The following is a 22,540-nucleotide window of genomic DNA, read 5'->3' on the forward strand; positions in this document are numbered from 1 at the left end:
ATAGGGTAGTTCTATTTTTAATTTTTTGAGGAACCTCCATACTGTTTTCCAGAGTGGCTGCACCAGCTTGCATTCTCACCAGCAATGCAAAAGAGATCCTCTTTCTCTGCATCCTTGCCAACGTCTGTTGTTGCCTGAGTTGTTAATGTTAGCCCTTCTGACAGATGTAAGGTGATATATTATTGTGGTTTTGATTTGTATTTCCCTGATAGAGTGGTGTTGAGCATTTTTTCATGTGTCGGTTGGCCATCTGGATGTCTTCTTTGGAGAAGTGTCTATACATATCTTTTGCCCATTTCTTCACTGGATTATTTGTTTTTTGGGTGTTGAGTTTGAAAAGTACTTTATAGATTTTGGATAGTAACCCTTTATCTGATATGTCATTTGCAAATATCTTCCCCACTCTGTTGGTTGCCTTTTAGTTTTGCTGATTGTTTCCTTCGCTGTGCAGATTTTTATTTTGATGAGGTCCCAATAGTTGATTTTTGCTTTTGTTTCCCTTGCCTCTGGAGACGTGTTGAGTAAGAAGTTGCTGCGGCCGAGATCAAAGAGGTTTTTGCCTGCTTTTTCCTCGAGGATTTTGATGGCTTCCTGTCTTACATTTAAGTCTTTCATCCACTTTATTTTTGTGTATGGTGTAAGAAAGTGGTCCAGGTTCATTCTTCTGCATGTTGCTGTCCAGTTTTCCCAGCACCACTTGCTGACGACACTGTCTTTATTTCATTGGATATTCTTTCCTGCTTTGTCAAAGATCAGTTGGCTATACATTTGTGGGTCCATTTCTGGGTTCTCTATTCTGTTCCATTGATCTGGGTGTCTGTTCTTGTGCCAGTACCATACTGTCTTGATGATTACAGCTTTGTAGTATAGCTTGAAGTCCGGGATTGTGATGCCTTCTGCTTTGTTTTTTTTTTTTTTTCAAGATTGCTTTGGCTATTCAGGGTCTTTTTAGGTTCCATACAAATTTTAGGATTGTTTGTTCTAGCTCTGTGAAGAGTGCTGGTGTTATTTTGACAGGGATTGCATTGAATAGGTAGATTGCATTGGGTAGTATTGACATATTAACAATATTTGTTCTTCCTATCCAGGATCATGGAATATTTTTCCATTTTTTGGTGTCTTCAATTTCTTTCATAAGGTTTCTATAGTTTTCAGTGTATAGATTTTTCACCTCTTTGGTTAGATTTATTCCTAGCTATTTTATGGTTTTTGCTGCAACTGTAAATGGAATCGATTCCTTGATTTCTCTTTTTGTCACTTTATTGTTGGTGTAAAGGAATGAAACTGATTTCTGTGCGTTGATTTTCTATCATGCAACTTTGTTGAATTCATGAATCAGTTCTAGCAGTTTTTTGGTGGAATCTTTTGGGTTTTCCATATACAGTATCATTTCATCTGCAAAGAATGAAAATTTGACCCTCCTGGCCGATTTGGATGCCCTTTATTTCTTTGTGTTGTCTGATTGCAGAGGCTAAGACTTCCAATATTATGTTGAATAACAGTGGCAAGAATGGACATCCCTGTCTTCTTCCTGACCTCAGGGGAAAGTTCTCAGTTTTTCCCCATTGAGGATGATATTAGTGTTGGGTCTTTCATATATGGCTTTTATGATCTTGAGGTATGCTCCTTCTATCCCTACTTTCTTGAGGGTTTTTGTCAAGAAAGGATGCTGTATTTTTTCAAATGCTTTCTCTGCATTAATTGAGAGGATCATATGGTTCTTGTCCTTTCTTTTATTGATGTGGTGAATCGCATTGATGATTTTGTGGATATTGAACCAGCCCTTCGTCCCAGGTATAAATCCCACTTGGTCGTGGTGAATAACTTTTTTATTTTTATTTTATTTTATTTTATTTTATTTTATTTTATTTTATTTTATTTATTTTATTTTATTTTTTAATTAAAAAATTTTTTTCAACATATGAAATTTATTGTCAAATTGGTTTCCATACAACACCCAGTGCTCATCCCAAAAGGTGCCCTCCTCAATACTCATCACCCACTTTGCCCTCTCCCCCAACCCCCATCAACCCTCAGTTTGTTCTCAGTTTTTAAGAGTCTCTTATGCTTTGGCTCTCTCCCACTCTAACCTCTTTTTTTTTTTTCCTTCCCACCCCCCATGGGTTTCTGTTAAGTTTCTCAGGATCCTCATAAGAGTGAAACCATATGGTATCTGTCTTTCTCTGTATGGCTTGTTTCACTTAGCATCACACTCTCCAGTTCCATCCACGTTGCCACAAAGGGCCATATTTCATTCTTTCTCATTGCCACGTAGTACTCCATTGTGTATATAAACCACAATTTCTTTGTCCATTCATCAGTTGATGGACATTTAGGCTCTTTCCATAATTTGGCTATTGTTGAGAGTGCTGCTATAAACATTGGGGTACAAGTGCCCCTTTGCATCAGCACTCCTGTATCCCTTGGATAAATTCCTAGCAGTGCCATTGCCGGGTCATAGGGTAGATCTATTTTTAATTTTCTGAGGAACTGAAATTCCACACACTGTTTTCCAGAGTGGCTGCACCAATTTGCATTCCCACCAACAGTGCAAGAGGGTTACTGTTTCTCCACACCCTCTCCAGCATCTGTAGTCTCCTGATTTGTTCATTTTGGCCACTCTGACTGGTGTGAGGTGATATCTCAGTGTGGTTGATTTGTATTTCCCTGATGAGGAGCGACGTTGAGAATCTTTTCATGTGCCTATTGGCTATCCGGATGCCTTCTTTAGAGAAGTGTTTATTCATGTTTTCTGCCCATTTCTTCACTGGGTTATTTGTTTTTTGGGTGTGGAGTTTGGTGAGCTTTTTATAGATATTGGATACTGGCCCTTTGTCTGATATGTCATTTGCAAATATCTCTTCCCATTCCGTTGGTTGCCTTTTAGTTGGTTGTTTCCTTTGCTGTGCAGAAGCTTTTTGTCTTCATATGGTCCCAGTAGTTCATTTTTGCTTTTAATTCCCTTGCCTTTGGTGATGAGTCAAGTAAGAGATTGCTATGGCTGAGGTCAGAGAGGTCTTTTCCTGCTTTCTCCTCTAGGGTTTGGATGGTTTCCTGTCTCACATTCAGGTCCTTTATCCATTTTGAGTTTATTTTTGTCAATGGTGTGAGAAAGTGGTCTAGTTTCAACCTTCTGCATGTTGCTGTCCAGTTCTCCCAGCACCATTTGTTAAAGAGACTGTCTTTTTTCCATTGGATGTTCTTTCCTGCTTTGTCAAAGATTAGTTAGCCATACATTTGTGGGTCTAGTTCTGGGGTTTCTATTCTATTCCATTGGTCTATGTGTCTGTTTTTGTGCCAATACCATGCTGTCTTGATGATGACAGCTTTGTAGTAGAGGCTGAAGTCTGGGATTGTGATGCCTCCTGCTTTGGTCTTCTTCTTCAAAATTACTTTGGCTATTCAGGGCCTTTTGTGGTTCCATATGAATTTTAGAATTGCTTGTTCTAGTTTTGAGAAGAATGCTGGTGCAATTTTGATTGGGATTGCATTGAATGTGTAGATAGCTTTGGGTAGTATTGACATTTTGACAATATTTATTCTTCCAATCCACGAGCAGGGAATGTCTTTCCATTTCTTTAAATCTTCTTCAATTTCCTTCATAAGCTTTCTATAGTTTTCAGCATACAGATTTTTAAAATATTTGGTTAGATTTATCCCTAAGTATTTTATGCTTCTTGGTGCATAAATACATGCTGAATTCATGTATCAGTTCTAGCAGACTTTTTGTGGAGTTTATCGGATTTTCCATGTATAATATCATGTCATCTGCAAAAAGTGAAAGCTTGACTTCATCTTTGCCAATTTTGATGCCTTTGATTTCCTTTTGTTGTCTGATTGCTGATGCTAGAACTTCCAGCACTATGTTAAATAACAACGGTGAGAGTGGGCATCCCTGTCGTGTTCCTGATCTCAGGGAAAAAGCTCTCAGTTTTTCCCCGTTGAGGATGATGTTAGCTGTGGGCTTTTCATAAATGGCTTTTATGATGTTTAATTATGTCCCTTCTATCCCGACTTCTCAAGGGTTTTTATTAAGAAAGGGTGCTGAATTTTGTCAAAGGCCTTTTCTGCATTGATTGACAGGATCATATGGTTCTTATCTTTTCTTTTGTTAATGTGATGTATCATGTTGATTGATTTGCGAATGTTGAACCAGCCCTGCATCCCAGGAATGAATCCCACTTGATCATGGTGAATAATTCTTTTTATATGCTGTTGAATTCAATTTGCTAGTATCTTATTGAGAATTTTTGCATCCATATTCATCAGGGATATTGGCCTGTAGTTCTCTTTTTTGACTGGGTCTCTGTCTGGGGTAGGAATCAAAGTAATACCGGCTTCATAGAATGAGTCTGGAAGTTTTCCTTCCCTTTCTATTTCTTGGAACAGCTTGAGAAGGATAGGTATTATCTGCTTTAAATGTCTGGTAGGACTCCCCTGGGAAGCCATCTGGTCCTGGACTCTTATTTGTTGGGAGATTTTTGATGATTGATTCATTTCTTCGCTGGTTATGGGTCTGTTTAAGCTTTCTATTTCCTCCTGATTGAGTTTTGGAAGCGTGTGGGTGTTTAGGAATTTGTCCATTTCTTCCAGGTTGTCCAATTTGTTGGCATATAATTTTTCATAGTATTCCCTGATAATTGTTTGTATCTCTGAGGGATTGGTTGTAATAATTACATTTTCATTCATGATTTTATCTATTTGGGTCATCTCCCTTTTCTTTGTGAGAATCCTGGCTAGAGGTTTATCAATTTTGTTTATTTTTTCAAAAAAACAACTCTTGGTTTCATTGATCTGCTCTACAGTTTTTTTAGATTCTATATTGTTTATTTCTGCTCTGATCTTTATTATTTCTCTTCTTCTGCTGGGTTTAGGCTGCCTTTGCTGTTCTGCTTCTATTTCCTTTAGGTGTGCTGTTAGATTTTGTATTTGGGATTTTTCTTGTTTCTTGAGATAGGCCTGGATTGCAATGTATTTCCCTCCCAGGACTGCCTTCGCTACATCCCAAAGCATTTGGATTGTTGTATTTTCATTTTCATTTATTTCCATAAATTTTTTAATTTCTTCTCTAACTGCCTGGTTGACCCATTCATTCTTTAGTAGGGTGTTCTTTAACCTCCATGCTTTTGAAGGTTTTCCAGACTTTTTCCTGTGGTTGATTTCAAGCTTCATAGCATTGTGGTCTGAAAGTATGCATGGTATGATTTCAATTCTTGTATACTTATGAAGGGCTGTTTTGTGACCCAGTATATGATCTATCTTGGAGGATGTTCCATGTGCACTCGAGAAGAAAGTATATTCTGTTGCTTTGGGATGCAGAGTTCTAAATATATCTGTCAAGTCCATCTGATCCAATGTATCATTCAGGGCCCTTCTTTCTTTATTGACCATGTGTCTAGATGATCTATCTACCTACCCGTGTGTCTGTAAGTGGAGTGTTAAAGTCCCCAGCAATTACCACATTCTTATCAATAAGTTTGCTTATGTTTGTGAGTAATTGTTTTATATATTTGGGGGCTTCCGTATTCGGCGCATAGACATTTATAATTGTTAGCTCTTCCTGATGGATAGACCCTGTAATTATTATATAATGCCCTTCTTCATCTCTTGTTACAGCCTTTAATTTAAAGTCTACTTTGTGTGATATAAGTATGGCTACTCCAGCTTTCTTTTGACTTCCAGTAGCATGATAAATCTCCATCCCCTCAGTCTCAATTTGAAGGTGTCCTCAGGTCTAAAATGAGTCTCTTGTAGGCAGCAAATAGATGGGTTGTTTTTTTAATCCATTCTGATACCTATGTCTTTTGGTTGGCGCATTTCGTCCATTTACATTCAGTGTTATAGAAAGATATGGGTTTAGCGTCATTGTGATGTCTGTATGTTTTATGCTTGTAGCGATGTCTCTGGTACTTTGTCTCACAGGATCCCCCTTAGGATCTCTTGTAGGGCTGGTTTAGTGGTGACGAATTCCTTCAGTTTTTGTTTGTTTGGGAAGACTTTTATCTCTCCTTCTATTCTAAATGACAGACGTTGGATAAAGGATTCTCGGCTGCATTTTTTTTTCTGTTCATCACATTGAAGATCTTGTGCCAATCCTTTCTGGCCTGCCAAGTTTCAGAAGAGAGATCAGTCATGAGTCTTATAGGTCTCCCTTTATATGTTAGGGCACGTTTATCCCTCGCTGCTTTCAGAATTTTCTCTTTATCCTTGTATTTTGCCAGTTTCACTATGATATGTCATGCAGAAGATCGATTCAAGTTACGTCTGAAGGGAGTTCTCTGTGCCTCTTGGATTTCAGTGCATTTTTCCTTCCCCAGTTCAGGGAAGTTCTCAGCTATTATTTCTTCAAGTACACCTTCAGCACATTTCCCTCTCTCTTCCTCCTCTGGAATACTAATTATGCATATATTATTTCTCTTTAGTGTATCACTTAGTTCTCTAATTTTCCCCTCATACTCCTGGATTTTTTTATCTCTCTTTTTCTCAGCTTCCTCTTTTTCCATAATTTTATCTTCTAGTTCACCTATTCTCTCCTCTGCCTCTTCAATCCAAGCCGTGGTCATTTCCATTTTATTTTGCAGCTCGTTTATAGAATTTTTTAGCTCCTCCTGACTATTCCTTAGTCCCTTGATCTCTTTAGCAATAGATTCTCTGCTGTCCTCTATACTGTTTTTAAGCCCAGTGATTAATTTTATGACTATTATTCTAAATTCACTTTCTGTTATATTGTTTAAATCCTTTTTGATCAGTTCGTTAACTGTTGTTATTTCCTGGAGATTGTTTTGAGGGGAATTCTTCCGTTTGGTCATTTTGGATAGTCCCTGGAGTACTGCGGACCTGCAGGGAACTTCCCCTGTGCTGTCTTGAATAACTGGAGTTGGCGGGCGGGGCCGCAGTCAGACCTGATGTCTGCCCCCAGCCCACCGCTGGGGCCACAGTCAGACTGGTGTGTACCTTCTCTTCCCCTCTCTTAGGGGCAGGATTCACTGTGGGGTGGTGTGGCCCGTCTGGGCTACTTGCACACTGCCAGGCTTGAGGTGCTGGGGATCTGGCATGTTAGCTGGGGTGGATAGGCAAGGTGCATGGGGCGGGAGGGGCAGGCTTAGCTCACTTCTCCTTCAGTGATCTGCTTCTGGAGGGGCCTTGTGGCAGTGGGAGGGAGTCAGACCCGCTGCCAGAGGGATGGATCAGCAGAAGCACACCATTCAGTGTTTGCGTGGTGCAAGCAAGTTCCCTGGCAGGAACTGGTTCCTTTTGGGATTTTGGCTGGGGGATGGGCGAGGGAGATGGCGCTGGTGAGCGCCTTTGTTCCCTGCCAAACTGAGCTCTGTAATCCCGGAGCTCAGCAACTCTCCCTCCCATTGTCCTCCAGCCTTCCCGCTCTCCGAGAAGAGCTGTTAACTTATAACCTTCCAGATGTTAAGTCCCGCTCGCTGTCAGAACACACTCCATCCAGCCCCTCTGCTTTTGCCAGCCAGAATCGGGGACTCTGCTTGGCTGGCGGGGCGCCCCTCCACCCCGGCTCCTTCCCACCAGTCTGTGTAGCGCTTACTGCCTCGCTGCCCTTCCTGCCCTCTTCTGTGGGCCTCTAGTCTGTGCTTGGCTCCGGAGACTTCATTCTGCTAGTCTTCTGGCGGTTTTCTGGGTTATTTAGGCAGGTGTAGGTGGAATCTAAGTGATCAGCAGGATGCGCAGTCAGCCCAGCATCCTCCTATGCCGCCATATTCCTTCTGATCCTGGTCGTGAATAATTTTTTTAATGTATTGCTGGATCTGGTTGGCTAAAATCTTGTTGAGGATTTTTGCATCCATGTTCATGAGGGAAATTGGTCTATAGTTCTCCTTTTTAGTGGGGTCTCTGTCTGGTTGTGGAACCAAGGTAATGCTGGCTTCATAGAAAGAGTTTGGAAGTTTTCCTTCCATTTCTATCTTTGGGAACAGCTAAAAGAGAATAGGTGTTACTGTTCCTTAAATGATTGGTAGAATTCTCTCAGAAAGCCATCTGGCCCTGGACTTTTGTTTTTTTGGGAGCTTTTTGATTGCTAATTCAATTTCTTTACTGGTTTTGGATCTGTTCAAATTTCTATTTTTCCTGTTTCAGTTTTTGTAATGTGTATCTTTCTATGAATTTGTCCATTTCTTCCAGATTGCCCATTTTATTGGCATATAATTACTCATAATATTCTCTTATTATTGTTTTTATTTCTGCTTTGTTGGTTGTGATCTCTCCTCTTTCATTCTTGATTTCATTTATTTGAGTTCTTTCCTTTTTCTTTGTGATCAAACTGGCTAGTGGTTTATTAATTTTGTTCTTTCAAAGAACCAGCTTCTGGTTTCATTGATGTGTTCTACTGTTTTTTGTTGTTGTTGTTGTTTTGTTTTCTTTTGTTTTTTGGTTTCGATTGCATTAATTTCTGCTCTAGTCTGTATTATTTCCTGTCTTGTGCTGGTTTGGGGTTTTATTTGCTGTTCTTTTTCCAGCTCTTTAAGGCATAAGATTAGGTTGTGTATCTAAGATCTTTCTTCCTTCTTTAGGAAGGCCTGGATTGCTATATACTTTCCTCTTATGATCACCTTTCCTGCGTCTCAGAGGTTTTGGGTTGTGGTGTTATCATTTTCATTGACTTCCATATACTTTTTTAATTTCCTCTTTAACTTCTTGGTTAGCCCATTCATTCTTTAGTAGGATATTCTTTAGTCTCCAAGTATTGGTTACCTTTCCAAATTTTTTCTTGTGGTTGATTTCAAGTTTAATATTGTTGTGGTCTGAAAAAATGCATAGTATGATCTCGAACTTTTTGTATTTGTTGAGGGCTGATTTGTGTCCCAGTATGTGGTCTATTCTGGAGAACATTCTGTGTGTGCTGGAGAAGAATATATATTCTGCTGCTTTAGGGTGAAATGTTCTGAATATATCTGTTAAGTCCATCTGGTCCAGTGTGTCATTCAAAGCCCTTGTTTTCTTGTTGATTTTTTGTTTAGAAAATCTGTCCACTGCTGTAAGTGGGGTTGAAGTCCCCTACTATTAAGGTATTAGTATCAATGAGTTTTTTTTTATTTTTGTGATTAATTGATTTATATATTTGGGTGCTTTCACATTTGGAGCATAAATGTTTATATTTGTTAGGTCTTCTTGGTGGATAGACCCCTTAATTGTGATATAATGCCCTTCTGCATCTCTTGATACAGTCTTTATTTTAAAATCTAGACTGTCTGATATAAGTATGGCCACTCTGGCTTTCTTTTGTTGACCATTAGCATGATAGATGGTTATCCATCCCCTCACTTTCAATCTAAATGTGTGTTTAAGTCTACAGTGGGTCTCTTGTAAACAGTATATAGATGAATCTTGTTTTCTTATCTATTCTGTTACCCTATGTCTTTCAGTTGGAGCATTTAGTCCACTGACGTTTAGAGTGAATACTGAAATATATGAATTTATTACCATTATGTTGCTTGTAGAGTTGGAGAGTCTGGTTGTGTTCTCTGGTCCTTTCTAGTCTTTGTTGATTTGGTCTTTCTTTCTTTCTTTCCTTCTTTCTTTCTTTCTTTCTTTCATCTTTTCTCCCCTCAGAGAGTCTCCCTTAAAATTTCTTGCAGGGCTCATTTAGTGGTCATGAACTTCTTTAATTTTTGTTTGTCTGGGAAACTTTTAATTTCTCCTTCTATTTTGAATGACAGCCATGGTGGATAAAGAATTAGTGGCTGCATATTTTTCTGATCATCACATTGAATATATCCTGTGTAGCCAGTTTTAACTAAAGCACATTTATTGAAAGAATACCCAGGGAGCACAGAATTTGTGGGATACCAGAAGACAAGGCTGAACAGGCATGAAGAAGCAAAGTATGAAAGAAACCAGTGATCATTTTGAGTACATTATATTATAAACTTCCTCATAGTAATGTCACCTTTCAAAGAGTAGGAAAAACATCTCAGCAACAGAAATATATACAATGACCATAACTGACCATAAATTAGATTATATTAAGGATTTAAAAAATCAGTATGAAAAACACAAAACTCTGAATAAAAAAGTATGTAAGGAAATGAGCAGACAATGCACAGAGGAAGAAACCTAAATGTCTACTGTGTGTATATGTGTGTGTGTGTGTGTGTGTGTGTGTGTGTGTATAAAAATGGAAGTGTACCACTTACATGCTGCTGTTGGTAGTATAGACTTGTTAAACAACTTTGTATAGTGACTTGGAAGTATCTGGTAATGCTGAAGAAACTTTCTACCTCTAGATATGAACTTTTCAGAAGGTCTTATACATGTTTATGTGGAGACATGTATAAGAATGCTTATGGTGGCTTTTTATGTAAAGGCAATAATATCAAAAAGCATAAATGCCCATAAACAGGACAAACAATAAATTATTTTTTGTATGTTCATATAAAGGGAGATTTTCAAAGAGAGAAAATTAAACTAGAGTTACTATGGATAAATTTTCAAAATATTGGTTGTAGAACAGTGTGTGGCATTTGAGCTATGGACAAAAGCCAAAGCGTGTTTCTTCTTTCTCTCAGGAAAACCTTTAAAGCCTTTGAACTAATTAAATCAGGCCCACCCAATTATCCAGGATAATTTCCTCCTCTCCTCCTTGCTTAGAGTCAACTGATTAGAGACTCCAAATACATCTGCAAAATCCAATCTCAGCGTATCCAGACAGGGATTCCATTGAGTCACTGGAAACTATGTCCTAGCCAAGTTGACATCTCAAGAAAGTCATTACAATGAGATTAATAAAATACTTAAAGCTTTTATGAATGAGAACGGGAAACTAGATTTTTCTACATTATCACTGGGCAGTTTGGGGACATGTTGGATTGGGAGTGGGTACCTGATATTGGTAGCATCTAGTGAACATTCAGAAAATAATTATTGAATGAAGGAATTAATATGTTTGGGTGAGCAGCCCCTTGGGTAAAAGGGAAAAAGCAGCCCCTTGTGGGGTACCTTTGTGAAGTTATTGCTGGGGAGAACATAGTTAAAAGAACTATGTCAGGTTTAAGTATTCTTTTCTTCAGGCTTCAGTCATACTGTGTCAAGAACAAGGCTTTCACACTGTCTCCAAAACATTTTCCTTTTCATATTTTCATAAAGAAAACATTTTTCCTTTTCATTCCTTTGCATAAGGGAAAAGTCTCTCCATCCATTTTCTATGTAATACCAGTATTTTGTTAGATGTTAATAGGTATTCTGTAAAAACAGGTTCTAAAGTAAAACAAATTTGACAAAACAAACAAACAAACAAAAATGCAAACACACCAGGATAAGTCAGGTAACAACCAGTAAATCTTATAGTTTAAAACAACTAAGGTTTATTTATCACTCACAAGTGTTCCTTGTGGGTCAGATGCAGCCTCTGGTCTGTGTCACTGTTTTTACTTTGAAAGCAATTGGACAGAGAAGCCCCTTGGAACAGTGGGATACTTTCAAGTTGCTGTCACTGAGGTAGAAAATAGCCTAGGCAGCACCCTTTGACTCTTAATGCCTGTGTCTAGAAGTGACACATATCATTTTTGGTCACATTTCATTAGTCAAATCAAGTTCATGGCCCAGCCTGATCTGAAGAGAACAGAGACAATGATATCTCCTGCAGAAAGGTAGACATAATACAGTCCACCACAGAGCTTCACAGAGCCTAGAAAGTGCTAAAATGCATGATAAATAACAATGAACACTGAATCTCCTGACAATCTGTTGAAAACAGCATTAACCAATTTGTTAGACTACAGACAGAAACTTTTTCTATTATTGAGAGGGCTGTGTAGTATAGGTAGTTCAATGCATGGACTCTGATGTCACGCTGCGTCAGTTCAGATTTCACACGTGATTAACTAGAGGCCTTGGGTAAAGTTCTTAGCTTTCTTCACCTTCAGTTCCCTCCGTAACATTTCTTATCTGATGGGTGTCTTAGGGTGTTAAATGCACATAATCACTTATTCACTTCCTGGCAGATTATGAACCAATAAAACTCAGCTAACGTTTTATGGGGTTCTGAGGAACACTGAAAAACAATGTTCTGGAGTTTTGTGTCATTAGTTCATGAAATAGAAGATTTTATTCCACTGGTTTAAATATCAAAAGTTCTGTGTGTGGTAGTAGATAAGGGTCACATGAGGAATTGATCAAGGCTATTGAAGAAATCAGAATGAGCAAGACAAGGGGGTTGGTACAGGGCAGGAAATGAGGGTAGTAGGGCATCCAGAAAGACTGACCTGTTCCATTATAGCTTGGAGAGCCAGCAAAATGGAGTCTTTTGAAACTTTCCTTAAAACACTCAATAAATTCCAGGCAGTACAGATAGGGTTATAATAGAATAATAATTGATTATTCTTCATCATCAGAGTGCTGAAAAAATTTTTTTTTTTAATTTTTTTTTCCAACGTTTATTTATTTTTAAGACAGAGAGAGACAGAGCATGAACGGGGGAGGGGCAGAGAGAGAGGGAGACACAGAATCGGAAACAGGCTCCAGGCTCTGAGCCATCAGCCCAGAGCCCGACGCGGGGCTCGAACTCCCGGACTGCGAGATCGTGACCTGGCTGAAGTCGGACGCTTAACCGACTGCGCCACCCAGGCACCCCGAGAGTGCTGAAAATTTAAAGGGGCAACATGATAGTTGCCTAATGACCAGTACACATATTGATTGAATGCTCTGGAATCACATTTTACAGTCGGCCAGTTGTGTCAAGCACCACCAGCTATATCATAGGAGTATTTGTTTTTTTCTAATGATTTTTATGGTCTTTTCATGTTTGAAAATAATAGCTGAAAGCTTAGATAAAAGCACATAGATAGCCAAACTTACTTTTTGAAATATACTTGGGAATATTGTTAACTTCTCTTATTTAATTTAACCAATAGTTTAAAATTTTTAAATTATGTATAATGATGTAAATGTACGTGACTGACTAGGAGTTGTCTTCAAGAATGTTGCTACACAGAATTATAGATTCCTATAATTATTATGAGTTGAAGACATTTTTATAATGGAATAAATGAATAATTTGAACTTATTTAGAATTTAAGATATTGCTTATTTTTATGGTAAGGTTGATTAAAATTTCATAATACTCTTATATAATTTCCAAATAAACAAAACATTCTTTCCACCCATTCCCTCAAAATAGGAGACCTAGAAAACTAAAATGATTTCTCACAAAAAAATACATATGCTTTTATTTAATGTCCATCAGTAAATTTCTCGTGGAATTTAAATTTCTGAACCAAGAGATTAACCTTTATTGAATTGAATAAAATTGAGTAATTTATGTAACAATGGATTCTCCATTGTTCCTGATTAACAATATGTATACCTGTTGTACTCTCAGTTTAAAAGTTTGAGCTTCCTGAGGAACCTACATGGCTCAGTCAGTTGAACATCTGACTCTTGATTTCAGCTCAGGGTGTGGTCCCAGAATCGTGGGATTGCCCCCCAGGTGAGGTTCGAGCTGAGAGTGGAACCTGTTTGAGATTCTCTTTCTCTCTCTCCGCCCCTCTCTCCAACTCATGCTTGCTCTCTCTCTCTCTCTCTCTCAATTAAAAAAAATGTTTGAGATTCTTTTGAGATTGGGGAACTCAAAAATTCTCAGCAAAAAAGAATTAGAACAGGTGTCCTATTCTTTATCCATAAAATCAATATAAAACTTAATCATGCTAAAGAAGGGATACCTCAGGTGATCTGGCTCTCTGACAGTCTTTAGCATCAATTGAAGACAAAATAATTGCATAATTTTTTATGGAAATATGCAGTCTTCTGTTATGGTTTCCATTCTCAAAAAATTAGTAGATATTATTGTGTCAGATAAACACGTGGAAGAAATTCAGATGCCTGAATGTATATTAAACAAAATAATGCTGCACTGTTTATCTCTCAGATGAAATAAACTTAAAAAGAATAATCATTTTTAGGTCTTAGGGGTCAACTTTCATTCAAATATGTTATTTTGTTTTATTTTTTTACAGAAATTGTGACTATGTATATACACACATATATGCATATATATTTCTTATATATACACACTATACATATTTTCTATTATATACATATATATATGAATTTTCTAACATTCCAAATTTACGAAGAAGGCATTTACTCAGTTATCTCATACCCAAAGTTCATGATAAGCATTTTGAATTGGAGAAGACTCCGAGGGCTCTCTAATTCCTACATCACAGCAGGCACCGGTTAAGAAATATAAGCTATAATTTTTGACTTTGTGTCGAGTTTGAAACTCATTTTGAAACTTTCCTTTCTTTTTCTTCTTCTTCTTCTCCTCCTTCTTCTTTTTTGGAACTACTACTTTTTCCAGGTGTACATTGAACCTTTTGAACTTGATCTATGTCAAATACTTGGTCCTTTTTCCTCCTTTGTTTCCCAGCTAAGCAGAGGGTTGGTAAATGTTTCAACCCTGTGGGTGGATGAATTGACTAAATCATCACTGGAAACTTTTGGCATGTAATTACCATGGCATACATAATGCATTCTGAAAGTATATTATCAAATTTATCCATATTTTAAAAATGATTCTGATCAACACTGAATGATAAATTTACATGTTGGATACTGTAATTATGATCAGGCAACATTTCTTTTTTTGGTGGTGCATTCCATTAGCACATCCCAATACAAAAAGAGCTCTCATGAAAGAGCCTATGTTCAACCTATTGTCTATATAACACCCTTTAATGCTTCACTTTGTAACTATTGGTATATATATTTCACACATCTTTTATGAGCATGTGGGGGGCAAGACTGAAATTGTACACATCCTTACGCTTTTTAATGTTCATTTTTAAAAAATTTAAAGTCATAAAATTTTTACTTAAGGAATTTTACATGTGATTCCTTCCACTGCCAATCTCTGTAGTTCCTCCAAAGTCAGAATTATAATCTTCAAAATAGCCCTTTTAAAAAGAAGTTTTATTCAATCCACAGTTGTCACTGTCAAGACAGAGTTCTTTCAGTTAGGCTTCTTTGACCTCCACTTGAATATGAACATTCTTCAGAAATTACCCACCTGTAATCTTTGGGATCCAATTTCTTTAATGTAGGACCCTAAAAGTCAAATTCTAGAAAGTAAATTGATTGATATTTTGTCAAATGATCTCAAATTATTATTCTTTAGTTGTTTCTATATTAAAAAGTCTTCTTACTTTCACCTACTCCATGAGCCTAGCAGAAAACATCATAGGTCTCATTGTCACCACTGCCAGTGATAGAAGCATAACTTGTGTCTCAATGTAGCTATATTAACAATTTCTGGACACCATGAACAACAGTGTCCATTTCCATCTAGAATGAGGCTTAGAATGTTTCTTAATAGCTCACACCATATCTTGAACTATAAAGGAGCTTGAAAAACATTTGTCAATGAATGAAAGGAGAGAGAATGATAATTTATTAATGGACTTATTCTAAATGTTTGAATATGTTGAAAAATTGTATTTGGTTTTAAATTTTTAAAAAGGACAAAATGAAGTTAATGCAAATTCCTGCTCAAATAAAAGTATTTTACTCCTCATTTAAAGCCCAGATAACTTAAATAACTAATATGCCTGTAGGAAACAAATAGAAAGTAAAATATTCAGATTAAATATTTACTTTTGAAATTGAAGAATGAATTTATGTATTTAAGTTAAATTTTGATTTTGTATGTCTCATTTTTTCTCATTACCAAATAATTTTTAAAATACAAAGTTGAGGATGAATAGGGTTTGAGGATTTGGTGATAGATTCTGGGCTTGAAGCCAAAGCACTGCTCAAAGTGGGCTGTCCAAAGACATTGGCCTTCTCTGCTTGCTCATTTCTTAGGACTGAATCTCAAAAATGAGGAGTTAAAATGCAAGTATATTATCTTGGGGTGGTAATGGATGTTAACAATGAGCATAATTAAAGATGTTTCCTAAGTATATTATCATACTTTTACAAGGCAAATATGAACAAAGAATGTACTTCTTTGTACAAAGAGGATCTTCTATGAGGACATTAATTATAATGGAAACTTAATCCTAAGGGAAGTATCTTTTAATTTTTTTTTTTAATTTTCAGAATATTTTGAGAATTTGAGGAAAGGTGTTGCACTCTGATCCATAAAAATAAGGAATATAAAAAATACATTTTGCAAGTCAATTTTAGGGAGTTCTTGGACTCCCCAAAACTCTTCAATTGGTCTGCTAAAGACACTTTTCCTATTCGACACACCTAGTACTGAGAAGATGGATTAGACCACATATATGCTTCTGGTCTAAGAACTGAAATAATTCTTAGTTCCCTTGATCAAGGCCTAGCTTGCACTCTTTTCATCCTGTCTCACCAGTACAGTATGAGATGAGGCAAAGAGAATCAGAGCCAAGGGTAAAAACAGACCTCTTTCCACGATCTAGAGCTGAACTGACCTATGGATCCCTTGTAGGTTTTCCTGAAATGGTAGCAGTAATAGGGAGAGATGGAGGAGGACAGATTACTATGAGTTGCATAAGAGCAAATTAGTCCAAAGAAGCAGGATATAAAACAAAAGAAATACAAAAGATTACCTGAAAATGGACATGTGGCATGGCTGCCACATTTTTTAACTTCTGTCACTAACTAAAAACTTTTTGATGTTAGCACCTTGACCCACCCATATCAATGCTATATTTGTTTTTCAGTATGGATTATAGAAGGTGGGAGCAGACTTTTTTGGTAGATGTTTTGATTATTAGTGCTTTAAGGGATGCCTGATTTTACAGATTTTTGCAGGAAAGACTGGTTGAGTTGGAGGAAAACAAAAGGGGAAGAGAGGGAGGATCTAGTCAATGTTCTAAACTCCAGTGTGCAAATAGGTCATATTCATAAAACTTTCTCTGAGAAATTCTAAGTTAGTATTTCTGGAGGGGGAGCTAGGAATTTGTTCTTTCAATCATTAATCCTTTGTAATTTGATTCTAAGAAGATTTTGATATATGAACAATATTTTGAGAAACACTGGTGTAATGTCCAGGAAGAGTAGGTCTGTCAGAAGTAACCAGGTGTGCATTTGTGGTGACTGTGTGTGTGTGTGTGTGTGTGTGCGCGCACGTGTTTATGGGGGAGGTGGTTGGGCTTTGTTCTAAATGTGAAATGGCAATCAGAAGGCAGTATTCATTTAGGCAACATTTGTTTACCTGCTGTGCACTTGTCCTTACCCTCATGGGGACTAAATTTTAATGTCAGAAGGAGTCAGACTGTAAACAATACACTTAATAAGTTATATAGTGTGTCAGAAGGAGAAAAATACTATGGGAAGAAAAATAAATAGATCAAGGTAAGGGAATCAGAACTGCCTGAGGGATAAGTTCTAATTTTAAACTGGTAGGCCAGGGATAAGCCTCATTGAGAAGATGATATATTTTTGCAAAGACACGGTCTTTGAAGAAGGTGAAGAAAATGACCATGAAAATACTTGAGGAAAGAGCATTCCAGAAAGGTCTCACTTGGGTCATCAGCAAAAGATTAGTTGGTATGGGACTGGAGCAATAAAATGAGAGGGAAAGTAAAGAATTAACTGGGGTCAGGTAATATACAGCCTTCTAGACCATTGCAAAGACCTTGGTGTTTACTCAGCAAAATTGAGTCATTAGAGGATTTTAAGAGAACAGTCACATGATCTTACTTAGTAAAGAGTAACTCTGCCTGCCATGTTGAAAAGGGACCATAGATACGAATGCTGGGTGATAAAAGCAAAAATTTTGGAGAAATTCAAAAGAGAGATGACCAGTGGTGGTAGTGAGAATTGGAAGAAATCTGGATATATTTTGAAGATAAAGTTTTTAAAAATATTGGTTGAATAAATGTGAAATATGATAGTATGATAGAAGGGAATAAAGAATGACTTGAAGGTTTTTGGTCTCAGCTATATGGAAGAATAAAGTTGCCATCAACTGAAATAAGACTTTAAGAGAGAAGACCATAAAACCTTCCAGTGGCTTGTTATTCTCAATAACATGGTAGGGAATGTTCAGTGCCATAACACATGAATTTGCCTTCTTGATCTACTATATAGCAGCTATTTGAACAACTCATTGAACCCATCTCCTCATCCTTAAAATGAAATAATATCTGTCCTATCTACTTTACAGTTTTTTGTAGGGGAGAGAAACAACTGAGATAATAAATGTGAAAACATTTTTGTGTGTTTACAGCAGAAAGTTTTAAGATTTCATAATTTTACCTAGACTTACTTAGTAATTCCAAATTATTAGTTTTTAACTTAATTGTAGAATTGCAATAAAATATAACAGTGCTATTTGTTTTATACCTAATATATGCCAGGCATTGTATAAAGCAATTTAAATATGCCTTTTCTTTCTTTCTTTCTTTCTTTCTTTCTTTCTTTCTTTCTTTCTTTCTTTCTTTCTTTCACAGAGAGAGAGAGAGAGAGAGAGAGAGAGAGAGAGAGAGAGAATGCACATGTACGAGCAAGAGGGGAATGGTCAGAGGGATAGGGCAAGAATCTTAAGCAGGCTCCATGCCCAGTTCAGAGCCTGACATGAGGCTTGATCTGAAGACCATGAGATCATGACTTGCACCAAAATCAGGAGTTAGATGCTCAACTGACTGAGCCACCCAGGTGCTCCTTGAATATGCAATTTCTAAGTCTTATGGCAACTTTACAGGTGTGGAAATGAAGGTCAGAGATTTTAAGAAAATTTCCAAGTTCATGAGAATAACAAATGGTTTAATTATAGTTTAAATTCAGACTCTTTTCTCTTCTACATACAGCTTCCTGGTAGATAAAAAATCATACCAACTAAAACAAACTGTGATCTTGTTTTCTTTTTAAAATTCCACAAGTAGTATTATTGTGGTAAGAGAACAGTAGGCTGAGGGTATGACCCAGAAGATGCATATTACAAACTTCTGGATTTTCTTCTATGAAAACTGGCCCAGAAGACGTATGTTTATCCAGCTGATGGGCTGTCAGACAAAGGTAGGCTCCATAATTTTCATAATAGCAAAGAGGAAGTTAGATCACTTTAAGAGCTTTTGTTGGTATAAATATCCTGTAATAACTGAGTTTAATGTTTTGTTTTTGTTTTATAATTTGCTCCTTATAATATTATCTACCACTCTTTCCCTTTCCTTTTGACTAAAGATAAAAAATGGCCTTGTTTTTGAAAGGAAAGCAAACAGGAAATATTGTGCCTTTTAAATAATCCATGCAATTCATAAATGTCCCTCTCCTGGCCTATTAATTATTTTAAGCATATAAAGTGAGTTTGGATTTTAAAAACACTACTTTGATTTGATGTTTGGACATTTTTTATTAAGCCAAACAAAATTGAGTAAATTATTACTATCTCTTTTTCTCTTCTTACACAGCACTATTTTCTTTTTGTTTCTCATATTGCTCATCTTAAACATTTTTTTTCTCCTCTTTTCTCCCACAGACTTATTTCAGAGTCAAATATCCTTTACTTACTATTAGAGGAAAATGAAATCCTTTAAATATTTCTTTCAAATTCTATTGGTTTTGTGTGGAGGTAACACATCATACTCCTAAGTACCCTTGCCTATTGAAATATAGCCCAGGAGGCCAGAGACAGCTATTCCTAGAATAACCTTAGGAGTAGGGACACAAACATGAATATTCAATAGGTAATTAATTAGTAATGCTCTTATACAGAATCTCCTGCTCACTTCTCTAGTTTAATTACTCTTCTTTATTAAGTAATCTTATTAATATTACTTTGATAAACACTAATATACAAATTTCCAAATTAATTGGTTTATTTCGTCTTTATGATAACACTTTGGTATTGGCACAGAAGATATAATTATCCCAACTTACTGACAATTGTACGGAAGCCAAAACAACTCATCTCTCTGATTTCAAATTGCTATTATTTAGACTTTGGTTTTTCACCAAGATGCTCTGGATCATCTATTTCACTATTTGGGAAATGAGCTCCTAAAGCACTGAAGCTTTGCTCACGTCATATGTCCCATTGGGCATCAACACATTGTGGTTACTGATTATCATTACTGCCTAGGGTGTCTCATTGAGTTGGTTTCAATCTTCTCTCCGTAATCTAGAGTGGTTTCCACAGCCACCCATAGAGATTCCATGCAGACAGGGGACCTTGGGTCCAGTTTGGGGTCTGGGTCTCTGATTTCCAACAGCCTCTTCCTATATATCCTATTTAGAGCTACTTTTGTCTTAAGTATGTGTGATGAAGTTGATTCAGTGAAGAATTGATCCTATGTGAGAGCTGAAACTAAGGGATAAACTATGGAACTAGAGTTTCTGCAAGTTCATTTTTATTATTAATTTATTTAATTTTGATAAATGAACCAGAACAAATTTGATGGCATAACTATATTTGCATTTAATGTATATTACTTTGAATCATATTCATAAGTACGTATGTCCAGGAAAAGATTGAGCATCTTAGCATAATAAACTGTTTCTGGATTTATATTGATGTTAATTTGTTACTTATTAATTCATATTTTATCTGCTAGATCTTGTGAGCAATGACAATAGTCATTGTTGATAGTAGAGACGTAAAAATAAGATTTCGGGGATAAAAGATCAGTGGAATTAATTGAAAGACATATTCCTTAAATTTGTTTTTTGACAAAATAAAAAAAGACCATCATTACCCAACTTTAGAAGCAGATAACTTGAAAAGAAAAAAAGGAGCAGATAACTTGGCCCATCACACAGAACTCTTAAGTAGTATAGTTTAAATTTCTTCACAAATTTAAAATTTCTTGGCTAATTTGAAAACTAACAATGATACTTTCTAGTATGCAGTGGATATGAAGATAGGTGGTAACAAAAAAAAGACTAAAACCTCTGACATCATTTTGATTTGTATCCTGTTAAAATTTTTTTACTAATTTTGAAAATAAAGTTTAAATCGGAAACCAACATATTATAGGCCTCACTTCATTAAGCTCATTATCAGAGAATGTTTCTATTTTTCAGGTTGTCTGTCCCTCAAGGCAGACTTCCTAATTGCACTTCCTCTGCCCTGATATCTAAGCTAAAGGCTCCTCTGTTTCTCACCAGGCACAGGGGCATCAGGAAATGATGCTCACCCCCCTTACCACACCCCCACTATCCCTGGCTACCACTCCACCCCACCCCAACCCCTGCCTCCTTCTCCCTTCTCTGCTCCTTGATTTCCTTGAATATGTCAGGCATGTTCCTGCCTTAATGGCTTTTCATGGGCTGAGGCACCTGGAAACTCTTCTTCCAGAGAGCCACCTAGCCTTCTCCTTCACCTGTGTCAGCTTTTTGATCAAATGTCACCTTCTCCATGAGGTCTTTCAAACCACTCTGGCCACTGGTACTTCCTATCCTCCTTTCCTCAATATTTTTATCATAAAATTCATAACTTCTACCATACTATAATATCTTCTTATCTATTTTGTTTATTGTCTATATTAGTCTTGTTGGTTATGGCAGCCCAAACAGAGTAATATAGACAATAAACAAAATAGATAAGAAGATATTATAGTATAGAAGTTATGAATTTTATGAAGAAAAAATATTGAGAAAAAGGAGTTAGGAAGAACAACCAGTAGTGAGTGTAGTTTGGAAAACGATGTTCCTCAGTGTGTGTGCATAAAGAGAGCTCTCTGGTGCCTCTTTTTGTAAGGATAGACTCCGTCAAATTAGGGCCCTAGTCTGATGACCTCATGTGACCTTAATTATGTCCTAAGGACCCTATTTCTAAATACAGTTGCATTGGGGCGCCTGGGTGGCTCAGTCGGTTAAGCGTCCGACTTCAGCCAGGTCACGATCTTGCAGTCCGGGAGTTCGAGCCCCGCGTTGGGCTCTGGGCTGATGGCTCAGAGCCTGGAGCCTGTTTCCGATTCTGTGTCTCCCTCTCTCTCTGCCCCTCCCCCGTTCATGCTCTGTCTCTCTCTCTGTCCCCAAAATAAATAAACATTGAAAAAAAAATTAAAAAAAAAATAAATACAGTTGCATTGAGGTTAGAGTTTCAATATATGAAATAGAGAAGGGAGCACAATTCACGGAAGCTTTGTCTGTTTTATTCACTGCTATATTCCCAGTGCCTATGTATAAGAGTAGCTGGCACAGTTGGCACCCAAGAAATACTTTTCAATTAGTGACTGAGTGGCTTAAAATACTCAGAACTTGAGTATATGGAATTGTTCACTTCATGCTTGACTCTGTGGTCTAACATCTGGGGATGATTTAGGGAAGCACCTGTAAGAAACTGCAACAGAGAAGATGACCCCACCATGATGTTAAAGAGGAAGTTCATACAGTTAGCTGATAACTTTTCCCCTTTAGTGAGGTAAACATATTGGGTTGTCCTCCTTCAGTTCTAGTATACCTCTGTCAGGATATCTTTTTTTTTTAATTTTTTTTTTAAATTTATTTATTTTTGAGAGACAGAGAGAGATAGAGCACAAGCAGGAGAGGAGCAGAGAGAGAGGGAGACACAGAATCCACAGCAGGCTCCAGGCTCCGAGCTGTCAGCACAGAGCCTGACATGGGGCTCGAACTCATGGACCGCAAGATCATGACCTGA

The 22,540-nt window shown here is 37.1% G+C and overlaps 1 non-coding gene across 1 annotated transcript; it reads right to left on the reverse strand.

Annotated features, from left to right (window-relative positions):
* Window positions 1–15,191: 15,191 nt before the first annotated feature.
* LOC124517673 (small nucleolar RNA SNORA1) lies at window positions 15,192–15,316 on the reverse strand. The gene has a single exon (XR_006963532.1). It is a non-coding gene; the product is annotated as a small nucleolar RNA SNORA1 (small nucleolar RNA).
* Between the last annotated feature and the right edge of the window lie 7,224 nt (window positions 15,317–22,540).

Source organism: Lynx rufus, unplaced genomic scaffold, assembly GCF_022079265.1.
Source record: "Lynx rufus isolate CCGP_SWC_20201006 ecotype Redwood Valley unplaced genomic scaffold, mLynRuf1.p SCAF_22, whole genome shotgun sequence".
Classification (NCBI taxonomy): Eukaryota; Metazoa; Chordata; class Mammalia; order Carnivora; family Felidae; genus Lynx; species Lynx rufus.